The sequence below is a fragment of the Ursus arctos genome, unplaced genomic scaffold (assembly GCF_023065955.2).
Source record: "Ursus arctos isolate Adak ecotype North America unplaced genomic scaffold, UrsArc2.0 scaffold_4, whole genome shotgun sequence".
Taxonomy (NCBI): domain Eukaryota; kingdom Metazoa; phylum Chordata; class Mammalia; order Carnivora; family Ursidae; genus Ursus; species Ursus arctos.
In genome coordinates, this window is record NW_026623056.1 from 26,284,902 (window position 1) to 26,299,823 (window position 14,922).

General features: G+C 41.7%; 1 long non-coding RNA gene across 5 annotated transcripts in view; it reads left to right on the forward strand.

Moving 5' to 3' along the window:
* LOC123000889 (uncharacterized) overlaps positions 1–14,831 on the forward strand; it is a 130,893-nt gene extending 116,062 nt beyond the window's left edge. For 3 of the 5 annotated variants that reach the window (XR_008957314.1, XR_008957313.1, XR_008957312.1), the window contains one exon: positions 9,313–11,190. This is a non-coding gene — a long non-coding RNA (uncharacterized LOC123000889). Of the gene's footprint in view, positions 1–7,084; positions 7,327–9,312; positions 11,191–13,703 lie in introns of those variants that run through there. The other 2 variants (XR_008957316.1, XR_008957315.1) reach the window with 2 other exon arrangements.
* The last annotated feature ends 91 nt before the right edge of the window (positions 14,832–14,922 follow it).

The window sequence follows — 14,922 nt, forward strand, 5'->3', positions numbered from 1 at the left end:
TGGATTGACTGACTGTACCATCCAGGGAACGAACAGCTGACCTCAAATCACATGCCAACATATTCACAATTAAACACTCAAGAAGCTATAAAGCACACAAAATGCATAGTGGCTAAAAATAATAAACAAATGAAGCTTCTGTGTTTTCTTGCCTGAGAACAAGGGGCCTGTTCTTTTAGTATTTATAGTGAAATAGTGAGACTCTGTGGAAAAAAATACAGCAGTTGGGAAATGTTCTGAGTGAAGCATTGCGAATGTGTCATAGAATCTGAGGGCTTCTGGCTTCACCTGTGATTGGCTAAGAATGAAGGATTGGCTATGAGCAGGTGACGAGTGGACCTCTGGATTATCAATTCAATAAGGAGAATGACCATTCTGAAATCTCATTGTTTTTCCTCCTTAATTTTTTCCTTTCTGAATTTTAAAACAGGAGAAGTGTTCCAGAAAGAGAAAGTGATTTATTTAGAGTTTCCCCACATATGCTCCTAAAACAGGTTGTGCTTTTTCCCCCCTAAAGGTAACATCTCTGTTCTGGGACAGATTACAAATGACAAAAGAGTTTAGAAAGCCTTGCAAAATTCTGAAGCGTTTTGAAAGCAGGACACTTTTCTCTATGTATTTAGTCCTGTGCATTTGGCATAGAGAGAGCAACAGAGCAAAATGCCCAATTTGGTTTCTTTTAATTAGATGCTCACTTGGGTTTCGTTGTTTTTAGTTCCCTGTGCTTCCTGGGGGAGGAGAGTCGTGTTAATGCTGGCTATTTGCGCATCCAAATGGCGGGGTAGTTTTTGGCAACCTCTGCACTCACCAGTCCCGAAATTCCTTTGAAGCATGGGGTCAGACATCCGCATTTCCCTGAGGACACTTTCCTGGACAGCTTGCCAGGACGCCACGGGGTGCAACCAAATCCTATAGTGTGAAATGGAAGAATCGGTGTGGGCATTGGTGTTGGATGAGCAGAAAGCTGAAGACGGCAGGTCAGCCTGCCAGGCTCCGTTCCAACGAATGCCCTTGAGAGAGTTGACCTTCTGTTTGCTGGGCGTCTCTCTACTAGATACCACGTGCAATTCTGGTGATAAGAGGAAATCATTTAAGGCATTCATTCATTTATTCTGTCAGTCAACAAATCTTTACTGGGCATCTACAATGCGTAAGGCACTCATAGAGACGAAGAATTTTACAAGAATAGAAACTTGGACACGTGAAAGCATTTCATAACTTATGGTGGGCTTTCCCACTTGTGTTACTTCAAAGATGATAACATAGCCATGGTCCTTGCACTCAAACAGTTTACAATATAGCAGGGAAGATGAAGCCTGTAGATAAATTTCCGCGTTGCAGGATAGAATGTAGTACGTGTCGTGAGGAAAAGAGCAATTCCAGATCAGGGAATGGACAGCTATCCTGGGGTCCCAAGTCAGCACGTTCATGGTTCAGAGAGTTTGAGAGAGGGAGATGCCCGCATCCAGCCTTGTGGTCAGGGCTGTGTCTGGCCCCAGGATTCCGTGGTGGGATTTGGACGTTGAATCTGGAGGACTGAGTGGCTCTGCTCTTGTTACCTTCTAGGTTTTGGAAGGTGCGCTCTCATGGTATTGGGGCTCAACATCTTTTTCAGGACGATGTTCCTACCAACACGTTGATTGCCTTTGCAGCACCTGTACTTTGAAATTTAGGAACATTTTTGGAGCCTGGGGGATCATCATTTGTGGCCCATAATTCATGTAGAATTAAACCTACTGATAGCAGGTCTAAGTCTCACACTTGGGCCATTTCAAAAGCCACAAAATTTAGGGGCTGATGTTTTTGTCAGATTCTGGGGGACTAATTTGCGGCTCTCCATGGCTTAAATTGTTAACTTAGTCCTAAAATTTAGAACTCTTTAATACACTCTCACAAAGATTTATCACACTGCCTAGGGAATGAGACCTCTCCTGACTAAAAGATAGTTAGTTATCCAGTAAACACTTTGGTTTCAGTGTTTTATTGAGGTATTTGTTCTAATACGGTGTAGAAAGATTTCTTGCTTTGATAGTAAGTATGATATTTTTTTCCTTTGGTGACTCAATATCTTGTGGTGTCTCACATTTCTCATTCTGAATGCCAGTTGCCATTGAACAAGACTGTAAATAAGGAAGATATAGGTATTTTAGGTAAGTGTGTACTGACACCAGATGATTCCTCTGGAAAAAAAATTACTCACTAAGTCCTCCCTGCCTGCCAATATGAGAGAGAGAGAGAGAGTAATATTCTTCTTTCTTCCAAAAAGATAATAAAAATGAGAATTTTTTTTAAATGAGAATTAAGATAATAGCTCATTAGGAATTCTGATTAGTCTTGTATTTTGCCTTTCTGACTTTACTTGTACTCTGCAGTATTCATCTGGTTTTCATGAGTCTAAAAGTCCTACTTGTCTACGTTTAGGAAGCTGCCTTAGAAAGTCTTCCATACTCTTACACCAAGAAAAATGAGCGGACTTGCCAAGTTCTGAGTTTGATGCAGCCTTCTTTTCCCAACTGATCGAAAAAAACAAACAAAAGTATGTTTCTTGAGAATGCATACAATAATCTGAAGCCTTAGTTTGATTGAATAGAAAGTGTAAATTTGTCATGTCTATTTCCAGATAATTTTCTTAAGCTTAAATGCCAAAATCAACTATGACCACCTGACGTCAAAAACCATGTAGAATGAATTTTGTTCCAGTGGGTCAAAGCATTTCTGTGAATCTCTAATACTCCTCTGTGATGAGGCAGAAATGAAGATGAGAAGCAAACTTCGGTCTACTGACAAATATAGAAAATGTTTCACGTACCAAATGAGTGTGTCCATGTTTTTCTGTTTCCATCTGGATCCTTTTCAGTGTGATTACTTATTTTTAGGTTGGCATTTTAGAAGGAAGATGAAATGGCTTTAGGAAATGATGTGAAAGGTTAAGAAGATGGATGAGAAATGTGAGTTCAGGGCTATCATGACAGAAAATGTAGCCTCACAGTTTTGTGTTCAATGTATTTCTTAGAAAAACCAGATACTCATATTTCTGCTAAATCTAAATTTTGAAGCTTGCAAACTTGAGTAGCTAGCCAAGGTGTAAAGGACTTTAAGGAAAAATGTGTAACTTTAAGTCACATTAGCATAGGGGGAGGCCACGTTACTAAATATGAGGTGGGAACAGGCTGACACTAATTTCTTTTTAAAGACTTATTTTATTTATGTGAGAGAAAGAGAGAGAGAGAGCACAAGCGTGAATGGGGGGAGGGGCAGAGGAAGAGGGAGAGAGACTCTCAAGTAGACTCCCCACTGCGTGGGGAGCCCTATGCAGGGCTTGATCGCAGGACCCCAAGATCATTACCTGAGCCAAAATAAAAAGCCAGCCACTTTTTATTGATTGAGCCACCCAGGAGCCCCAGGCTGACACTATTTAAAACACAAAGCCTTGGAGTCCTGGGGGAGAAGGAGGTATGAACAAGAGCAAGATGGCAATTTGTTTATGTTCCTCACGTTGAACCCAGTCAACCTACCAAAGCCAAATGACATCATCTTCAAAATGGCGTTGAGGAAAGAAGCCCTAAGAATCTGAATAAATATTAACTATTTTACTAATACTTTGAGGAGTCCAAGACAGTCTTGAAAATTTCCTATTCTTGTAACTCTTTTATAGAATATGAAGTAGCAGCTCTGATTGTGTTTGTAAGTCAACCAGGTAGGCACATGGACAGAGGGGGGCAAGGAGCGCCTCGCCAACTGTTCAGATGCTCCACGTTGGTTTTTGATCATGCCAGTCCTGTCCCCTTCAGACTTCTGATTCTCGGTTCCTCTTGGGTTCCACGCTGGACTTCTGAACTAGCTTTGGAATCTGTTCCTCTTTGGCTGAATCTGGGCTCTTTGTCAAGACCTCAGCTCATATTCATCCTTAAAATCTTCCACTACAGATGGCTTCAGTGACTCTCTCAGACCCTCGCGTTCCCGGCCTGGCTCTAGTCTCTACACATGCAGCCTCAGTGGGACACTCTTGTCCCAGCAAAAGGGAAGTCCGGCAGGAGTTAGGATTCTCATTGTCCAAGGATGTGGAGGTTTACACAGGGGGCCTTAGCCTTCCTTGCCCTCAATCCCTCCATTACATGGAATTGGTCCTGTACCCAAATCTGTTATTAACTAGACCCAACCTTTCTACACTGACACAAAAGAGAAGACACTGTCCAAAGTCGATCAGAGGTTTCTTCCCTTTCTTTACCCTTCTGTTTCCCTCCCTCTCCATCTGCTTTCCTTGCAAAGGCTTTTGCTGGGCTCTCCTAATGAACCGGGCCTTATCCTAGGTAGTAGAATTGTAAAGACAGTGTCCCTGACCTTCGTAAACTCGAATTCTGGTGCTTTCTGCCCCGAAGAAGTAAGACCAGTCAAGACCACATGTTCATAGACTTGCTCAACATCTGTGGGTTTTGCCTTTGTTTAATATGGGTGGGAATATGAATTTGTTTGTTCTCTGTCTCATACAGGCTAATAAATTAAAGTTGTTTAGGAAGAACTTCGGGGGAGACATGTGTCTTAGGGGGCTTTAACTTCACTAGCCCAACCTGAAGTCTCCAGAAGAGGATTTTATTGTGGTTGTTGTTTGTTTGTTTTTTAATCTCCATTATGCATGTTTCTAAGGTTTTTATTTTGAAATCATTATAGATCACAGAAAATTCCACAAATAGCTCATAGGATCCCTTGAACCCAGCTTCTCCCAGTGATGACTCCTTACAGGACTGCAGTACTGTATCAAAACTGGGAAACTGACATTGGTGCAATACTGCTAAGTAGACTAAGACCTCATTCAGTTGGCAACAGGTTTTACATGCACGTGTGTGTGTGTGTGTGTGTGTGTGTGTGTGTGTGTGTGTAGTTCTATGCAATTTGACCCCACATTGTGCAACCACTGCAACAATCAGGATACAAAACTGTTGCATCACCACAAAAGAGCTCCCTTGTGCTTTCTCTCCAAAGTCACACTTCCCTAACCCACCCCTGGTTCCTGGCAACCACGAATCCACTCTCCATCTCGACAGCTTTGTCACTTGAGAATGATTATAAATGGAATCATTCAGCATGTAACCTTTTTAGATTGCCTTTTATCACTAAGCATAATACCCTTAAGATCCTTCCAAGTTGTTGCGTAGATGAATAATTCATTCTTTTTTATCGTTGAGGAGTTTGCCATAGTATGAACGCACCAGACTTGGTTTAGCCACTCATCCTTTAAGGATATTTGTGTTGTTTCCAATTTTTTTGCTAATATGAATAAAGCTGCTGTGAACGCTCATGTGGAGATTTTTGCGTAAACATCAGTTTTCATTTTTCTGGGAGAAATGCCCAAGAGTGCAATTTCTGGGTATGGTAAGTGCATGTTTCGTTGAAACGGTCTGTTTGTTAGCTTTTTAAAAACAGCTTTATCAAGGTATCATTGACATATAATAAACTGCAAGATTGAAAGTGTACAATTTTATGTTTTGACAAAAGTATATACCCCCAAACCATCACCACAGTAAAGATAATAAACTTTTCCCACCAAAAGCTTCCTCATGGCTCTTCATAATCCCTTCCTCCTGCCCCTACTTGTCTCCTTCCTCTGCCAACCCGTCCCAAGGCAACCACTGATCTGCTTTCTGTCATGATGTTTAGTTTGCATTTTCTAGAATTTTATACAAATGAGATCATGTTCTTTGAGGGGATAGGGGTGGTGTCTGGTTTCTCTCCTTTCACATAATTATTTTGATATTCACCCATGTTGTTGCCTATAGCAATAATTAATTCCCTTTTACTGCCAAGTAGTAATCCACTCTATGGATATACTGCAATTATTTATCCATTCTCCTGCTGATGACCATTCGGGTGGTTTCTGGATCGGGACTATTACAAACAAGGCTGTTACGAACACTGACAAGCAGAGTTTGTGTGCAGACATGCTTTCATTTCTCTAGGGTAAATTCCAAGGAATGAAATGGGTGGGCTATATGGTAAACACGTATTTAATTTTTTAAGAAACTGCCAAGCCGTTTTCCCCACAGTCATTGTATCATTTTTACTTTCTCCTGGAAGCATGTGAGAGTTGTGATTGTTCCACATCTTTACCAGCACTTGGTTTTGGCAGTCTTTTTAACTGTAGGCATCCTAGTGGTATTTCATTGCGGGTTTAATCCCCATTTTCCTAATGATTGTTGATGTTGAGCATCTTTTCATGTGCTAATGTGTCATCTACATGTCTTCTTTGGTGAAGTGTCTAATCAAATACATGCCCTTTTTAAATTGGGGTGTTTGTTTTCTTATTAAGTTTTAAGAATTTCCCAAGTATTCCTCCAATAAAAGTTCTCCCCTTCCTATTTTTATTTTATATTTTTATTGGCAGACGAAGCTTCCTTTACTTCATTTTTTTTTAAGATTTATTTATTTATTTTGAGAGAGAGCACAGGAGGGCGTGTGGGGGGAGGGACAGAGCGAGAGGGAAGGAGAATCGCCTCCAAGTACAAAGCCGGATGTGGGGCTAGATTCATGACCCATGAGATCATGGCCTGAGCTAAAATCAGGAGTTGGATGCCCTGGGGCGCCTGGGTGGCTCAGTCAGTGAAGCGTCTGCCTTGGGCTCAGGTCATGATCCCAGGGTCCTCGGATCAAGCCGTGCATTGGGCTCCCTGCTCTGTGGGGAGCCTGCTTCTCTCTCTCCCTCTGTTGCTCCCCCTGCTTGTGTTCTCTCTCTCTGTCAAACAAATACATAAAAACTTCAAAAAGAGTTGGACACCCAACCAACTGAGCCATCCAGGTACCCCAAGCTTCTGTTACTTTAAAGCAACATAGACCTAACTAATTGTGACCCCACTTTGTGAGGTAAAAAGAAGTAGCATTGTGGGAACCGAGGGAATGTGGCGGCAGCAGATCTTGGCTCCAGGTGAGCTCAACAACATGCCTTCCGTGAGGAGCAGACACCTGTGCGAAGGTTTTTTCCTGCCTTCCCCACCTGCTGTCTTGATCCTCTTTTTTAAGTCTCTGACTTCTTGTTGATTCAGCCTCAGCAACTCAGGCTTCTTTCTCCTCATTCTCTGCAATATTTATCAAGCACCTGCTAGGTGCCGGAAGTCCTGTCAGAGACTGTGGGGAAAGTGATGGAAAGCGCCCCATCCATGCCCTGCGAGAGCTCTTCGTTCTAGCCTAGCGACAGGCACGTACACCGACACATTGCAAGCAGACGGTGAGAAATTCAACAACAGAGAAAGAAACAACACCGATGACAATAGAGAAGAGAGCATCATTCTATCGGGTTGAAAGTGAAGGTTGTAAGCGGTACAGCGATATCGAAGGTTTCCCAGAGGAGGCGGCAGGTGAGCTGGGCTTGGAAAAGTGAGTAAGATTTTAACAAGTGGAGAGAAGGAAGGCGTGTGCTGGCAGAGGGAGCAATGAGTGATGGTATGGAACCTGCAGGGACAGAGCCCGCTCAGGGAGCATCAGCCCGGTGCCTGGAGTGTAGAGTGTACGGGAGGAACCAGGGGTGGGGTGCAGTGAGAGTGAGACACTGCTACGGCTGGGTAGTTAAGTGAGGGCTGAGGCTAGAGATGGGGTACCCAGAAAGCCCCTCAAAGGAGCTCTGGAAAGTCTCTAAACAGGCGCTTACCACGTCAGTCCCTTTTCCTATCAGCTACTCCTTTCCAGCTTACCCAAAATAAAAGAATACAGGGAAAGTTTAAAATAGTATTTCACCTGCTGTTTTTCTTTAACAGTAAAGATAACATCATTTAAAAAGTAAAGACAAATCATTTCATGCAATTTGTAATGATGGTCTTTTATTTTTCTTAAGGTTTTCTCTGAATGCTAAAGTAATACGCATAATGTGTAGAAACTTGAGAAGTATTTTTTACAAAGCATGATGACAGTTAGAAACTGGCCATAATCTTTCCTCTCAGAGATAACTTCCATGCATTGACATTTTTCTTGTATGTTTCACCAGGACCAAGGCCCCCTCCGTGGTGCGTGGTATTATGGTTGTATTCTATGAACTTCAGCTAGCGCCCTCGAGTCAGGAGAATGCTTCCAAAGGCCCTTGATCTGAACCTCTGCTGTGGCATTTAGCCTTTCTACCCTATACTGTAGTCCTCTGTGGACTTATTCCTCCTAAATTGTGAACTGCTTGAGGTGTGTGCCATCTGCGTGCTCTCCCCACTATCCCTTACCCCGCCGCCCTCCCCCCGGCAAGATCCAACACGGTGTCTCTCACAGAGTGGGGACTCAGTAAATATTGTTTGGATGCAAGGAAGGATAAATAGATGTTTTAATTTTATTATACAGGCCAGTGTTTTTCCCAGTTCTTTGGAGTTATAGGGTTATTATGCGAGAGGTAAGCGCTTGCCAAGTAGCTGGGACCCTGGCAGCTCCATGTCCCCCACCCCACCCTATTCAACCAGATCAGTTCCTCTTTCATCTGTGTTATGTAGTTGGGCTCCACATTAGATTTTATTTTTTAAAAAGATATTCTTCTGGAGAAAATAAGAAGTTTTAAAACTACTGATATAGATACTGATTTGCTGGTATAATTCCTTGAAAGGAGAGAGAAAAAAAAGAATGAATCCAAGTGCAATCTGTACTACACTGGGTATAAATCACTCCATCGTTTTTAAGACTAGACTGTCTGAAGCTGGAAACGAAGGCTGCAATGTAACAATGACGCAAGGCTAATTAATGACCAACGGTGAGGCAGATGTCCCAGGATCATCATAAGACATCCATGGACTCCCTGCTAGTAAATGCCGACATGTTTATGAGAATATTAGGAATCCTCCTAATCTACTACACAATGTCTTTCATGCTCTGGGAGTAGCTAAGATATTGGGGGTGGTAGCAAATATCCTTTAGTCTTCCATAAATAATTTAACAAAGGAATGGAGGCAGGTTCAAGGTTTGTGTGTGCCTCAAAATTTCTTGAGGTAAAGATTCTGAGCTTTTTTTCTAAACACCTGAATGGAAGACATCATAGGTGAATAAGAATGTTAATAATGGCCCTTGGACTTCTGAGCATACGTGAGTCTGGCCAAGTCACTTAAATATGTCTGAGCTCAGTTTCCTCACTTGTAAACTGGTGATAAAAATATCTGTCCCAATTTCCAGGAAAGGATGTCCCGTAAGTTATGGAGGGTAATGAAGGTGAACCTTTGTGAACCTTGAAGTGCCATACAGATGAAAGATGCTATTGCTGTTGCTTCTGCTCAGAATCTTGTTGTTCTCGATCTTTCTTTGACAGAAGGCTGTGTTGCTCCTCCTTACTTCTTCTCCTCCTTCTTTTTCTCGGTGCCTCAGATTCCAGGGAGTCAGCCCATTCCTGAGCAGGCATCCACCTGACATGCGAAGAAGCCAGAGAATACAACCTATAACAAGGAGAAAAAACAGTAAAGAGAGATGGGCCCATAAATGACAGAAGATGGAATTAGCAGACAAGGATCTTAAAATAATGAATACAAATATGCCCAAAGATTTGATAGAAAACTAATGTCATGAAGAGAGAAATGGAAGATACGATAAAGAACCAAATGGAACTCTGTGGAGTTGAAAAATACAATATCTGAAATGAAATGATTATAATTTCACATGATTGATAGCAGATCAGACATGGCAAAATAATGGGTCAGTGAACCTAAAAACATAGTGATACAAACTTTCCAAGCTGAAGCACAGAGAGAAAAAAAAAGACTGGGAAAAAATAATCAAACCAAGTCTTAGTGATCTGCCAGACAATATCAAGCCGTTTAATATACTTGTAATTAGAGTCCCAGAAGGGAAGGAAGAAAATCATTGAAGATATAATAGCCAAGTGTATTTCAAATTTGATGAAAACTATAAACCCAGAGACTCAAGAAGCTCAACAACCCACAAGGTAGAGTGAACACAAAGTAAACTACACTAGGCCATATCTCAATCAAACGTCTGAAAACCAGTGATAGTCTACTGGAGAAGCCCTTTAAAAATCAGCCAGCAGCAGAGAAGCCTACTTTCACTCTGAACTTGTTCTGCACCAGCCTCTTCCATGTCCCCTCCTCCTCGGAATAGAATAGAGGAACAGTATTATCTAGTCCTCGACACTAGCAATAAGAGGCATTACGTAGCTGGCAGTTAGCATGTGCCGGGCACTCACATGATCTCACCTAACTTTCACATGAACCCAACGAGGTGGGAGCTATTATTAGGGGTGAAGCAACAGCAGCACAGAGAGGTTAATTTGTTCAGATCACGTAACTCGTTCTGTAAAGCCAACCTTCAAATCCAACAGGCTGACCCCAGAGCCCACCATGCTTGACGCCACCCTCAAGCAGCTCGGTGGAGGTCATCACACACTTCCAGCGGCAAAGGGAAATACTGTTTGTATTTCTGTATTATGTATCAGTCACAAAATGGCTTCCTATTAAATCACAGCTTTCAGCCACTTTTTCCAAACCAGTACCGCCTCTTTCTAGAAACGTCTACACTATGCTTACTCATTATGATTAGATCTCAAGGACTGGTAAATGAATCATCTGTAATTTGAAAAGCAATGAACATGGAACCAGAAGACACTGATTATCAGCTCTGTGACCTCAGGCAAGTCACTTCTCCGGGCCTCACTTTCTTCATGTGTCAAACAGGGCAGAATAATAACTAACAATAAGGAATATATAAGAAAACCTTAAGTGGAAGTAGTTTGTAAACTGACAAGTAATATACAAACTTGAGGGGCCTTTTCATGTTTACTTAGGGAGGACCATTTAAAAATGGAATTGATATCACTTAATTGAAAATGTAGGCAGCAAACTCTGATCATTCATTTTGCTTCTTATGACTGATGACTCACAGTAATGCCTATTACTTCTGAAAGAAGAATTTTGGTATAATGATATATCTTCTTTGGGGTCAAGTTTAAAGACACCACAGGATCCTCAGGCTGCTGCACCCGGCCCTGCTGATAAAGGGTACTGGAAACACAGGCTGACAAGTCATGCAAAGGAGCCTTTAGAAGCTTGTGCGTGCGCTGTGACACTGCACATGGTAACCTGAAAACGCCTCCCCCTTAACCCAGTAATTCCACTTCCACGAATTCTTCTAATGAATACTCATCTAGCATTGTTTTTAATAATGGAAAATTGGAAGCAACCAATTAAGTAGAGTTACTTGATAAAATATGAATAATAAAAGTCATTCTGTAAACGAGTAGCTTATTAATCTAGGAAATCATTAATCTGGGGAAAAGAAGTATAAGAAAGCAAAGTTTAAAAGGAGGCGACAAAAATAGAATTATCATATGATCCAACAATTCCGCATGTGGTTGTATAACCCTGCAAAACGAAGCAGGATATCGGAGAGGTCGGTGTTCACCCATCTTCGCAGCAGCAGCGTTCACAATGGCCGAAAGGCGGAAGCATCACAAGTGTTCCTCAGCAGACAAATAGACGAATAAAACGAGGTATATACATATAATGGAATGTTAGTCAGTCTTCAAAAGGAAAGAAATCCTGGCACATGCTACATGAATGACCCTTGAGAACGTTATGCTAAATGAAAAAAGCCAGTCACAAAAAGAAAAATACTGAATGATTCACTTTACAAGAGGCATCCAGAGTAATCAAATTCATTGAGACAGAAAGTAAAATGGTGGTTGTCAGGGGCTGGGGGGAAGACGGCATGGAGAGTTGTTCAATGGGGAAGGAGTTTCAGTTTTGCCAGATGACAAGCGTTCTTGAGATTGGTTGCACAAACTGTGAATGTACCTAACACTAATGAACTATACACTTAAAAATGGTTAAGATGGTACATTTTGTGTTATGTGTATTTTACTACAATTTAAAAAAATTTAAAGCAGAGAGGAGTTAATAAGGCATATGGGAAGGAGTGTTTCAGGTAAAAAAAAATGTTTAAAAAATATGCAAGCACAGGAGAGCATGGTACCTTCTGGGAACTGCATGTGATTCTAATATGGCTGTATAGACCAGACCATACAGGACCTCATACACCGTGTTTAAGAAATTGGACTTCATTTAGAGAAGTAATATTGAATTGATTTGCTTCACGTTGTCTATCAAGTCGAGGGCACGATATGACAGGATCACTCAGATCTCCTGATTCCCAGGTTACTGGGTATTTGTGTAGATGTATGATTCATGTTTAATAATCATCTTAAATAGGTAAACATCTATATGAAACACCAATAATGCAGTGTTTAATGTTTAACCCATTAATTAAGTTGTAGCACACACATTTTCCAAGGAATAAATATCACTCATACAGATCCTTAATTTCCTCTTATTGTCACTCATTAAGCCCTCTGAAGCTGAAAAAAAAAGTGTAAATTCCCTTTTTAAAAAGAAGGCTAGAAAATAACATGTATGTTACTATTTTTGTAAGAAAAATATATATGCATGACAAATACTAGAAATATCTACAGCAATGCTGCTAGTTGTCTTTCGGTTGTGTGATTTTGTTTAATTTTTGTCTTTTTACTAGTTTTTTTGTTTTGTTTCTTCACTGAGCACATAACCTGGAAGAAATGTTAGTAAAGAAAAACTAATTCTAAGGTTCATTCTATCAGATGGCAAATTTTTCAAGACTTTGGCAACTGTGTCAATCTGTTCTTTTGACTCAAAAGCTAATAATCCCCTAGTCGGTCAGCTTGGATCTGCAGAACTTACCAATATCAGAGAGCAGCTACTATCCCAAGAAGATCCCAGCCCTCAGTGCCCCCATCTACCCCCACCTTCCTTCCTGTGTGATCCACCCTTTTCATTCTGCTGCTCAATTAGGCAGTCTTTCTAGAACTAACACCTGCTTGATGGGATCACTTCCCATATAGCCTGACACCAAGGTGCTTAAGGGGCGCCTGGGTGGCTCAGTCGGTTAAGCATCTGACTCTTGATCTCAGCTTAGGTCTTGATCTCAAGGTCGTGAGTTTGGGCCCTGTACTAGGCTCCACACCTTAAAAAAAAAAAAAAAAAAAAAAAGTGCTTAACTGCCGTGGGAGCAGAGTATGCTGGAAACTCCAAGGTCTCTCACAAATGAGGCCTTGTTAGAGACCTACCTTCAGTTCAGAATTCCTTGCCTTAAAAAAATGAGGTCATTTTGGGGAAGCAAAGGAAAGGGAGGGAAATAAGATTGACAAAGAAATGTCAAAAGGCATGAGAAGCTTCTGGGGAAGGAAGGAAGGGGGAGGAAGGGAGGATGAAGCCTAAGCCCCAGCCTGTGTGCATGAGGACACAGCACCTGCTTCAGCAGGGACTTGAGCTTGTCATCATGCTATCCTACGCGACTGGAGAGACTCAGACTGTTCTCAGAAATCAGAGAAATCTAGAATTCTAAATCTGTAATAATAGGAAGAACCCTCACTGTGCCTAGCTTGCCCCTGATATCCCGAGGCCTCATTCCTGCTTTTCATCCTCCTCTTTCCAGACTGGAAACGTGTTCCACCTTTCTTCCTTTGGCTGAGTTATCCTTCAAGGCCCAGTCCAGGTTTGCTTTCTTATCATGTATCACATTATACTTAAGTTCTCTGTACTAACTTCCCTCATTTAATCATAGCTCCTTGAAGGCAAGAATTGGGTTATATTCACCTTTGTGGTCACAGTGCCCAAAACGCAATAGGTGGTATTAAACATTGCTTGGACCGAATTGACCCGATCGAACAATGACGGCTCTCTTGTTGCTAACACTTCCACATTTTCTCCTTGAAGGTGAGCAACATTTTCACTGACGACTGAGCTTGGTACATTGAGCACCCTCCAGAGCCTCCAGAGACCCAGCCTCCTTCTAGAGCGACCAAGGTACTATCCATTGGCACCATTACAAGAGTATCCTGTACTGACCCCTTGGGACAGAAGGGTTTTCCCTGGGGCAGAAGGACTGATGCAGTTCCCCTGCTGCTAGCACTAGCTCGGGACTATCTAAAGTCTCTTATCCTATAATATAAACTCCTGACCTAACCACGTCTCTAGAAAGCAATATTTTACCTTTAAGGAGACCAGGGTTAAGAACTTTAAAGCAGCCTGCTCCTTGAGTATGGAGGATTCTAGGGTAAGACCTTTCTCTGAACAGGAGCCTCCCTTGCTCATTTCTGCACAGCCTTCTCACCATGACAAGATTTATAAGGTGCTCAATGAGATTCTGTGCTCAGAGCCCAAATCCACCCCACAGTACAATTTTGCTTACCAGCCAACTGGTTAGGCTTCGGAAAACCGCTCTACTGATCCCCAGTAACCTGTGTGCCTCAAGAGATCCCAGCCTGAAAAAGGACAAGCGAAGAGGCTAATCTCAGAGTTGACCTGGCCTGAACTTGCCCTTGACCTGAGCTGAACTTCCTGGCACTTTGGGCCAAAACAGCACTAGTCCCAAGCTTCCAGTATAATATGGTCACCACGTGAAAAGGGGAATCAGAAGCACTGATCTAAGGAGATCTTTCTAAATGCTGTGCTATGTTTGTTTTTGTTCTCTCTTGATTTGTTCACAGTTAACTTGCAAAGTTAAGTGTGAACAGGCAACTTCATGAGCAGGGATAATGAAGCCTAGAGACCAATTATAAGAATTGTGTACTCTTGCAGCATTTCCTTGCAAGATCTTTCAAATTAAGCCACGAGCTGCTTTTCTTTCTGGCTTTAATGTAAAGTCACCAAACTGTAGAACAAGAATGATTCACCAAACAAACTTTTGCCTTCCTCCTTCTGGTGCTTCATCTAACTGGCTTATGCCTCAGAGTAAAGCTATTATAATGACATTATCCTTCTAATGAACAATGGTGCAATGCTTTGCTGATGGCAATACCCAGAATTATGCAGTGTTTAAAAGCCACGATGACTTTAGGGAATACTCACTAATTTTTCTATTGCAAATACTGTAGTCATATTCAAAATGAATGAGTGTAATTCTTTTGGCGTTTTTTCAAACTTTTAATTCTTT